Here is an 11387-nt window from a genome sequence, read left to right on the forward strand (position 1 = left end):
TCCTGGTCTCAAGTGATTCTCCCATCTTGTCCTCCCAAAAGTGCTGGGATTTACAGGCATGAGTCACTACACCCAGCCCAAAAAGTTCTTAATTACAGTTATTTAAAGCAATCTACATGGATGGAAGGAAACACATCACCATTTTATGAGGCATGATCTCCTGACTATGCAATTTAAGTGACTGTACAATTTAAGTGATCTTGTTGGAGATGGAGTCTCGCTCTGTCACCCACGCGGGACTGCAGTGGTGCAATTTCAGCTCACTGAGAACTCCGCCTCCTGGGTTCATGCCATTCTCCTGCCTCAGCCTCCCAAGTAGTTGGGACTACAGGCACCTGCCACCACACCCAGCTAATTTTTTGTATTTTTAGAAGAGACGGGGTTTCACCATGTTATCCAGGATGGTCTCAATCTGCTGACCTTGTGATCCGCCTGTTATCCAGGATGGTTTCGATCTGCTGACCTTGTGATCCGCCTGCCTCGGCATCCCAAAGTGCTGGAATTACAGGCATGAGCCACCACACCCAGCCGATCTTTGTTCTTTTCTGTATGTTTCAAGTTTTCTACAATGAATATGACTTTTACAATCAGGAAAAGTAAAAGTTTATTTTTATAAGATGAACTCAGAACCAAAAGACAAGAAAGGTTTTCTTAAAAACTCCCTAACTTCACTTTCCTCTGACTTCTCCCTTATGCTATTACAGTGAACCTGTTTCTGTTAAGTGGTCAGCACAAACTTGAACAAGTCACTCAATCTCTGAATTTCTGCTTCTTTAGGCCTTAAACAGGGAAAATAAAATCCCTCCTTTCCACCTCCCCATGGTTTGGGGAACATCAAATGAGATGAGGTACAAAAATAGCATTTGGTAAACCATAAAGCACTGTACAAATTGTGGCATGTTATCACAGTCCTTCTAAGCTGGTAAACCCCAACCTCTGAGTCACCCTCCACTCTCCACCCCTTCACTCACCAAATCCAATCTGTCACTAGTCAGTTTTTCCTTCCCTCATTCCCTCCTCTTCCAAACCACTGCACTAAGTTAGTCATACCTGGTCATACCTTGTGCCTGAACCACTGCAATAGGTCGTGGATAGTGCCCTACCTCTAGCTTTCCCTCACCCCACCTATTGCAATTTTTGCCTGAAACCTAATCTTCATGAAATATGTTTATCCTTTGACTACCCTGCTGAAAATGAAATGCCTTTGAGAGTTCTCTAATGTTTACAGGATGGACTTCAAACTCCTCAACCCGGCTTTTAGACCGCCCCTCCTATCCCTGGTCAGCCTCCTCATAATTGGAACATGCACCCAACCCCTGTACCCTTCCTTCCCCTTATCCAGAGATATATTTTCCACTTATCCACATCCTCCCAGTCTTTTAAACCCAGGTCAAACCTCTCCCTCCTTTCCTCTTTCTGTAACTTATGACCAATCCAGACCAAGCTCCTACCTCCACAATCCATCCCCCAAGGTGCCATCATCACTTCCAGGTCAGAGACCTACCCCACCTTTCCAGAAAGGACTAACTGTTCCCTGAGAGCAGGGCCTGTTATCCTCTTATAGCCTCTATATTAGGCACTCAAATTAACATGTTAAACATTTAAGTCCTTAAAATAAACTTTATTTGCCTGAACTGATTTTATGGTAACTTTTAACACCTATGTGTGTATTACTATATATTGTTTAGCTTTTTTCTGTTAGAGATGGGGTCTTGCTATGTTGTCCAGGCTGATCTCAAACTCTTGGCCTCAAGTAATCCTCCTGCCTTGGCCTCCCAAAGTGCTGAGATTACAGGTGTGAGCCACCACTCCCAGCCTATCAATCTTTAAAGAAAAAGAATCATACCTTATAAATTTGTTGATGGCTTCTTCTCTCCACATTAAGTTTTTGAGATTTATGAAAGTTAATATCTGCAGCTGTAATCCATTCATTTTTCACAGCTGTGAAGTATTCCTTTCTTTGAACATACCACAACTTGTTTACCATTATGTTGTTAATGGACATTTGAGTTTTACAGGAAAGTTTGCAATTAAAAGTAATGCTGCTCTGAAAATTCTTGTACATGTTTCCAGTAAAGATACCTAAGAGTTTCTAGGAGAGAAGCTGCTATGTCACAGGGTCACCTGTTCAACTCTACCTGGCAATGACAATGGGTTTCCCTAGTAGTTGAACTAATTTACAGCTCTACCTAACGTTGAGCAGTTCCTCAAAATACTGCCAATCTGATGAGTATAAAATGTTATTTCACTGTGAGTTTAATTTGCATTTCCCCAATGAGGTTGGAAATCTTTTCATATGTTATTAGCTATTTGGTTTCCTCTTAGTGCTGTGCCTGTTCCAACCTTTTCCAATTTTTCAACTGGGCTGTTGTTTTCTTATTACCTTTAGGACCTCTCTGAGTACTAATCCTTTATTGGTACTATGCATTGCAAATGTCTTCTTCCAGTCTGCAGCTTTCCTTTTCGCTCTTTTGATGAACGGTCTTTATTTTAACGTAGTTGGATTTATCAACCATCTCCTTTATGGAAATGCCTTGTATAACTTGCTTAATCAGTCCTTCCCTACCCAGAGGTCATGATGATATTTATATTTCCTTTTAATAAAAAAGTATTAAAATAAAAACTTTAAAAAGACAATACAGTAAATGAACAATAAGCACATGAAAAAAGTACTCAAAATCATCAACCATCAAGGAAACACAAATGAAAACCACAATGAGATATCACTACACACCCACCAGAATGGCTAAAATTAAAATACTGATTAACACCAAATGATGGGAAGGATGTAGAGCAACTGAACTTTTATCATACATTGTTGGCATGAATGTAATATTGAATAACTATTTTGGGAAAAAGTCAAGCAGTTTCTTAAAAAGCTACACTTATACCTATCCTATGACCTAGCAATTTCACTTCGTGGTATTTAACCAAGAGGAATGAAAGCATATATCCACAAAATAATATATGCTAGAATATTCATAGTAGCTTTAGTCATAATAGCCAAAAATTAGAAATGGCCCTAGTATCCATCCACAAAAGAATGAATAAGTGAACTGTGCTTTATTCATGTAACAGACTAATTAGAAAAAAGAACAAACTACTGACTCGTGCAGCATAGGAGAATCTCAAAAACATTATGCTGAGTGAAATAAGCCTTATTAAAAAAAGAATAATCTATACTGTAAGGTTCTATTTACATGAAATCTAGAATAGGCAAAAATAATTTATAATGGAAAAAATTCAGAACAGTGGTTGCTGGTGGCCGGGGGTAAGAACGGAGAGGGAGCACAATAGAACTTTTGGGGGTGATTATAATATTGTGTAATTCTGTATCTTGATAGAGATTTGTAGTACTTAGGCATATACATTTGTCACATCTCACGAATGGTACATATAAAATTTACACATTTTACTTTATGGCATTTCACATTTAAAAAAGTAAACTTTGAATTTATTTAATTTTGAATTAATTTTTTCTTTTGAGATGAGGTCTTGCTATATTGCCCAGGCTGGTCTCGAACACCTGGGCTCAAGTAATCCTTCTGCCTCTGCTCCTGAGTAGATGGGACTACAGATGTGTGCTACCATGCCCAAAATTCAAATTTTGAGTTCTAGTACTTGATATACAGACTAAAATATTTAGGGGTTGAGTATACTGATGGGTGGAACTTACTTTGAAATGAATCCAAAAATAAAATGGGTTGATGGATGGATAAAAGAGGACAGATATAAGACAAACATAGAAAAGTGTTAACTGCAGAATCCAGATGGCAGGCATATGAGTGCATAATTCTCTCAACTTTGTTCTATGAAAATTTTCACAAAATATTGGAGAAAAACAAAACTATATTAAAAATGAGAGCTGCATTAAAAAACAGATACATTTGAACCAAGTTTGCCTTTGAGAAAGGTTCTCATAAGAAAATAGTCAATCCTTACATGTGACAGTGTCTTGGAGTTTACAAAACACTTTCACGCAGATTATTTTTAGTTATCCTCATCAGAACCCAGGTATTCTAGCTTCATTCTGTACTTGAGAAAACTCAGGATCAGGAGTTGCCAAATATCACATGGCCAAAGTCTGATGGAGCTGGACCCAAAACACACATCTTCTGGCTCCACCTCCTATAGTCTTTTAACACCTCACTAGGGAGCTGCCATCAACACCAAACCTCTGCAGACAACCTGGGAACTGCTAATGTGCCACTAGCTCTTTGGGTTATCCTATAAGCAGAATAAGAGGAAGTAAAGCAGCTCCTGTACTCACTAATAGGACATGAAAGGGAGATGGCAGGCAGTGAAAGAGGATGAACAGCAAAGGTGTATTTCCAACCAATACAGAATAAAAGCACTGACAAAGTCCCCCATCCCAAATTATTTGAGGTCACCCTCAAAGTTCCGGGAAATCTGCAACATCCTTCCTGTCTGTGCGGATGGGCAAACTACATACGGTGCCTGTAGCTAAGACATGCAATACAAACTTGTCAAAACAGCTCTCTGACATGATACTCTACCACTCTTTACCAAACAGAGCAGAACAAAAGTAGAACAGAAGGAGGGGACCCAGGAACATTGCTCAACCCTAACTCAGCCAAAATTAGAGGCAAAAGCTTTACTAATCACCCCACTGATTAATCACTGGCTTAAGGGTATTTTAGCTGTCTGTTAAAACACAGAACACACCCCAACAACTTTTGTTAAATCTAAACAAGGTGAGACAGACTCGTGGAACATGAATAAAAGCCCTTTCAGCCTTAGAGACTGGTGTACTTATTCAAATATTTACCGAGTGTGCCAAGCACTTTGGGAACTATAATGAAACTAGGACACAGTACTTGCCTTCAAGCAGCCTATAATCTAGCAGAAGGCTGAAGACAGAAATCCTAGGCTCACAGGGATACAGGAGCAGGTCCCAAGAGCAGAGAAAAGAGTGCAAGCCAGCCAAGGGCTCAAGGAAGCTTTCAGCTGGGCCCTGAATAACTCCTGGGAAGATAGGTGCCTGCAGCACTGGTGGGGGAACAGCACTCTAGGCAAAGGGCAATGGAAAGAACCAGCTCCTGGAGAACTCTTGGTAAGGCAGGCTGCCTGAAACCTGAGCAGGAGAAAGAGGAAAGGAAAAAAAACTCACAAGGGATGTCCTCCCAACTCATTTCAGACAGCAGAGGGCAGGTCGGAGGGCATCACAAAATATCTGGCTTCAGGAGTTAACTGGGACAGGGCTGAAGATGACTTCAACTTCCTCAAACTCAGGAACCTAAGGTAGGGCTGTAACCAACTTCCTCAGTAAGTCGAAACTTAACAAAATCCTGATAATGCAGATTCAAGATGCCTGCTTAAAACCCAGTTGACCTGTGAAATCTGCAGCTTAGCAGAAGACGAAAGAATGGGAAACGCAATGAACATAGCTAGTTAACAGAGAGTAACAACCTAGCAGGTGAGAGCCAGGACCAGTGGATTTGAATCCCAGCTTAAATGTATCACCTTGGGCAAATTTCTAACCTCTGGTGTCTTATCTGCTAAAGGGAAATTATACCTGCCACCTCACAGGGTTGAAAGGATTAAATGAGATAACATCTTTAAAGCATCTAACATGGTGCTTGCAACACAGAGGGCACCCAAGAAATGGTGGTTATTACTAATATGAATAGTTTGCACTCTAAGAACTGCAGAATCCATCACCTCCTACTGCCTCACTGTACTGAGAAACCAGGATGAAGCCACTGAGCTTGGGTAAGACTGAGGGATTACTCATGTCCTAATAAGTACTTCTCCCTCTGTTCTTTTTTTTTTTTAATTTTTTAAAATATTCTGTTCTTTAAGGTTATTCTGAGATGTCTGCCTTACCCTGTGTCCTCACATCATGAACCTTCTCCTATTTAAGAAGCAATCCAAGGCCGGGCGCGATGGCTCAAGCCTATAATCCCAGCACTTTGGGAGGCCGAGGCAGGCAGACCACCTGAGGTCAGGAGTTCAAGACCAGCCTGACCAATATGGAGAAACCCCATCTCACTAAAAATACAAAAAAAAAAAAAAAATAGCCGGGCATGGTGGTACAAGCCTGTAATCCCAGCTACTTGGGAGGCCAAGGCATGAGAATTGCTTCAACCTGGGAGGCGGAGGTTGCGGTCAGCTGAGATCGCACCACTACACTCCAGCCTGGGCAACAAGAGCAAAAAACTCTGTCTAAAAAAAAAAGGAACCAATCCAAATGGGTAAGCTATCCAAGGGAAAACCAGAGTCATAAGCCACTTCACAGGAAACATTTGTGCCAGAAGGGACCACAGGCCCTATCTAAACCTTGCCTCAGCAACATGAGGGTCAAAGCTGGTCAGCGACAGGTTTAAGGTGACAGAATAGTGACAATGTCTATCTTAAGAATCACACTTAAAGTTATGGTGGCAATGACAGTAAGTACTAAAACAATATGATATAAATGCAAAGTATTTTATGTATGTAAAAGGAATTCAAGAAAATGAATACAGAAATATCTTTCTATATACTGAGGGGCACAAGAACACAATGATGAGGGAACTCACAACCCCTGAGCTCTGGAGATAAACTGTAGTCACTTATGGCAGCAGAAAGTTTGGTCTCATTTTTCTCAACTACACTTTCAAAGGGAAACTTTCAGTAATTCCATATAATCTAGCAAGGGTCAAAGACCCCTAGTGGAGGAAAAAAATCAGTCAGGTCACACACAAAGAGAAAATTGCTTTAGTTTTGCCAAATACAAAATTTTGGGTAATCAGTCGGGCACAGTAACCCACACCTGTAATCCCAGCACTTTGGCAGGCTGGGGCTGGAGGAATCACATGAGCCCAGGAGTGTGAGCCTAGCCTGGGTAGCGTAGCAAGATCCCATCTCAACAAAAAAAAAGTTTAAAAAACTAGCCACGCATGGTACACACCTGTAGTCCCAGTTATTTGGGAGGCTGAGGTGAGGGGATCACTTGAGCCCAGGAGGTCAAGACTGCAGTGAGCCAAGGTTGTGCCACTGCACTCCAGCCTGGGTAACAAAGCAAGACTCTGTCTTAAAAAAAAAAAAAATTGACTAATCCACTTTGTAAACTAGGAGCAGGCAATAAATTTTATTCCACTGCTTAGTAACATTTAGAAACCACTAAACTTTAGTTGACTAAGATGGCAAGAGTGGCCAGTTTTGTGCAGGAAGGTGGGCTAGTAGAAAAAAGCAAGGAGGAAGATGGAAGTGGGAGGGGAGGTGATGAAAAGTAAGAGAAAAGAGGTTGGAGGAAGCGAATGACAGAAGCAAAGGGAAACAGAAATGGACCAACTGGAGAATGTCTGAGATTCTGAGTGAGTGCTGATAGCAGTAACACTTGATTAGCGGTTGGCATGCAGCTGTACTATTATCTATCACCTTAGCTGCACTAATCCTTACATCTTTTATTTATTTATTTATTTTTGAGACAAGGCTTCTGTCTGTTGCCCAGGCTGGAGTGCAGTGACACGACCTCGGCTCACAGCAGCCTTGAACTTCTTAGCTCAGGTGATCCTCCCACCTCAGCCTCCCATGTATCTGGGACTAAAGGTGTGCAGTGCCATGCCCAGCTAATTTTTTCTATTTTTTGGTAGAGATGGAGTCTTGAGATGTTGTCCAGGCTGGTAACTCCTGGGCTCTAGCAATCCTTCTGCCTTGGCCTCCCAAAGTGCTGGGACTATAGACATAAGCCACTGCGCCTAGCCTTTTTCATCTTTCTTTATAGGGAAATCTACTCTGCTCAACAGGGTAGAAATATATTATTCCCTCGTACAGTGCTCTGAAGAGCAATAACCAGAGATTTCCACAAAACCAAATCCAAACTTTATAGCCTCTACTCTAGTTAAAATTGGCTTCTATTTCTACTTACCTGGCCTGGGTGGATTTTCAACTTCTACAGCCTGGTTCACAAAATTATCTAATGCATATGTTTATGGAAGGCCTACTGTGTGCCAGGCCTGGGGGATATAGCAGCGAACAAAACAAACATGATTGCCATCTCACAGAGTTGATTACTGGGGGTGCGACAAGCATCAATCATTAGCAGTGCAGTGAGTGTTTGCAAAAAGGAAGGTGGGGGGTGAGCATAGGGTCTCTAACACTACATGCAAATCTTTCAAGGGCAACTCAAGTCCTGGCTAGGGAAAGAGGAAATGGGGTAAATCCAAAGACTGGCAAGAAAATATTAAAATGTTACAGTTAAGGTTCACACTGATTAAAAATAAACAAAACTCTAAGTGTTCACCAACTGAACACGGCATTCATTATCTGTAACCACATAAACTTAAACTCCTGAAATGAATAAACATCCAGAGGGTATTTTTAGTAATACTTAAATAAGTTCATACAGACAACACAGCCTAATATATTACAAAATCTAAAGTACCTTTGGAATCATTAAGAAGCAAATTACATTCGTTGAGTTTTACTGTTAAGTATATTTCTAGTACTTTGAATATTGGTATCTCACAAAAAGAATCAGGTCTTAACATGTGGCCTGCCTGACATATACCTCAAGAAAAGGGCTCCATAATCAACTAGTTTAGGAAATGCTGCACACTCTAAAAACCACTTGGAGACTCACAGATTACTTTCAGAAATTAGGTTCTCTGATAAGTTCTACATAAAAGAACTCTGCTGAACTTAGTCTGAGCCAGTATAGGCCGCATATCTCTTGTGCCAAATGCTTGAGACCAGATGTGTTTTGGATTTCGGATTTTTTTTTTTTATCTGCATTATATTTACCAGTTCACAGCATCCCTAACCTGAAAATTCGAACTCCGAAATGCTCCAATGAGCACTTCCTTTGAGCATCATGTCAGCACTCAAAACAGACTTTGGAACATTTCTTATTTTCTGATTAGGGATATTCAACCTGTACTTCCCCAAAACTTACTAGACGATAGAACTCTTTTCTCATACTTATTAACAGTTCACATATTGCTCCATGGAACACATGCAGGATACACTTTAACTCAGGGTACATACTGCTTAACCTGAAAATGCAATTAGTTATCAATCTCCCACCCACACTGATAAACTGGTATTTACTAAATACTGTAGGACTATAAAAGCATCCCCCAATGAATTTCCTGTTGAAATTCACTTAGATATGCTGACTAACTGTTTTAAAAAGAAATTTTGTAATGAATTAAATTGCATCTTGAGATGTTAATATAAACAAATTAATTTTGATTTAATTTTGCTAAATTGCTAGCAGTTTACTTTCTCTAAACATGAATTTCCAGAGTATAGTTAATACCTTAATTTAAAAAGATGCATTCTCATAAAGAAAAAATATTAGACTAGAAAAAATGCTGACATTTACCTCTGCTCTACTATCCGACATGCCTAAATGCAAATATCTGTAAATGAGGTATCGACATGTACAGTTCATGAATAACAAGTATGGGGCTATTATTTCTGTGGTTGTGGTGTTATAATTCATAATCTGACTCCTGCTCTGGAAATACTATTATTCTAAAGTCTATATAGGAGGCTTTATGAAATCAAATTCCAATGACTGAAAATGTTTCATCATTCAGTTAACAATTTTTAAAGAAGTCAGTAAACACTTATTTAGTACCTACTACGTGTATGCCACTGGGTTAGGCACTTCAAGGATGCAAGTATTTTCTGGGACCCCAACACAAGACAATGGTCTACCAATAGGGAAGAATAGCTGAAGTAAGTACTTACAAACTCAGGGACCTAAAGGCACTGCAATAGCTAGCACTAAAGCAAGCTGCTGCTGCACTGGGGAGGCTTACAAGACACCTAGGTGAATTTTAAGGACACCCAGCCCACCACAAAAAAAAGCCTGTAAGATACAAGGGCCTCTTACTAAAAGGGCTACTTTGGTAATCTGAAAGTATCACATTAGTCTGCAAAATAACCAATGTTAGATTTGGACTGAAAACTTGAAAGCTGTTAAAGTTTCCATATGCACCTGTGTAACGCTTTTTTCAAGCCAGTTAGGTAGGCTTAACACATAGCTTAACATTGATATTAAGAGCACCTTGAGTTAATAAGTCTAAACCATCAGAGGTTTCTTTAAAGAATCTATAGGAGAAGGAATTCAATTTCTGATAATCAGAACAAAGTTGAATTTTCACTTAGGGTATGGGAATGGTGGGGAAATCACTTCAACTATGTTACGCAACACTGAAAAAGCCTTTTCCTCTTTCATACAGAAAAAGTATCATGACGACTGTTAGAAATGTAAGACAAAGTACATCAAACTATATCCCTCAAACTTGGGATGTTCAGCAGTTCTCAGCAAGCAAGGAAAATCAAACAAATTTTGCAAATTACTCTTTCAAATACTGGTCGTGATGAGAGGGATGACAGCCAACAATCTGCAGCCATTCACGAATTTTTTGTTGTCGTTGTTGTTTTTTACTGGTTTAACAAAACATAAACCAACGCATGAGTTCCAACTTTAAATTCTGAAATGAGAGAACTGGAAAGCTGCTGCTGTGTGCCTTAATGATCACATTTTTCTTTTTCCTTTTTATCTTTCCTTTAGAAAACTTAACAAAGACTAAGCCCAGAAACTTTGACAAAACATAAGCCAAGGCAACATGCGCTGGAGAAGACACGCAACGTAAAAAAACAACCTCAAACAGTCACAACATGTCCCAGTAAGTCTGCTTAATAAAAGATTAACTTTGTTCTGCTGAATGCTTCAAAAATCGCGTTTCACGGTATTTTCTAATTACATATGCTTTAAATACAGTATGTATGCTAATAAACGTGGACCTCAAATACATGTGCAATGAAGCAAAGCTGATGTTCCAGATTACATTCTAATAGTCCCGAAGAAAATGGTAAACTGCAACTGCATGTGCAAAGCTGACAGAGTGAAAAGAATGGTGAGGCCAGTCGCCCTTCCCTTTCTACCACAGGAAAAGAACAAAGTTCACACTGATTTAACATTGCAGGGGCGCGCCAGAATGTCCTGGGGGTTTCCCTCCAACACCAGTTCTTGGAGAGGAAATTGATGCAAGCGCCTCAGTCAAGTTCACAGTGGGCCCTGCCGCTCCGGGAGTCGGATGTGTCCAAGGAACCGACGCCGCGACACAGGCGACGTCCTAATCGCAACCCTAGGAAATAAGGGTCGCGGCGCCTGGGTCGGTCCTTCTCTGAACGCTGCCCCGGCAAGGCAGGCGACTGGCGTCAATCAGAACCATCCAAAGCGGGGCAAGAGGGCACCGAGGCCCGGGGGAGGGGGACCCCGCCCGGCCCCTGCGGGAAAGTTACTGACTGGCCGGGCCCGACTTTCCCGGCGGCCCCAGAGTGCCCGGCGCCCCTTACCTTCTTGTCGCTGCCTTCGCGAGGCTCCAAGAGGCCGGCGCCGCGGGTCTGGGACAAGGCGGCCGTCTTCT

The 11387-nt window shown here is 40.9% G+C and overlaps 1 protein-coding gene across 2 annotated transcripts in view; it reads right to left on the minus strand.

Moving 5' to 3' along the window:
* PDE8A (phosphodiesterase 8A) overlaps positions 1-11379 on the minus strand; it is a 159929-nt gene extending 148550 nt beyond the window's left edge. For both annotated transcript variants that reach the window (XM_011961059.1, XM_011961058.1), the window contains exon 1: positions 11317-11379. The gene's annotated coding sequence lies outside the window, so the exon portion shown is untranslated. The remainder of the gene's footprint in view (positions 1-11316) is intronic.
* Between the last annotated feature and the right edge of the window lie 8 nt (positions 11380-11387).

Source organism: Colobus angolensis, unplaced genomic scaffold, assembly GCF_000951035.1.
Source record: "Colobus angolensis palliatus isolate OR3802 unplaced genomic scaffold, Cang.pa_1.0 Scaffold534, whole genome shotgun sequence".
Taxonomy (NCBI): Eukaryota; Metazoa; Chordata; class Mammalia; order Primates; family Cercopithecidae; genus Colobus; species Colobus angolensis.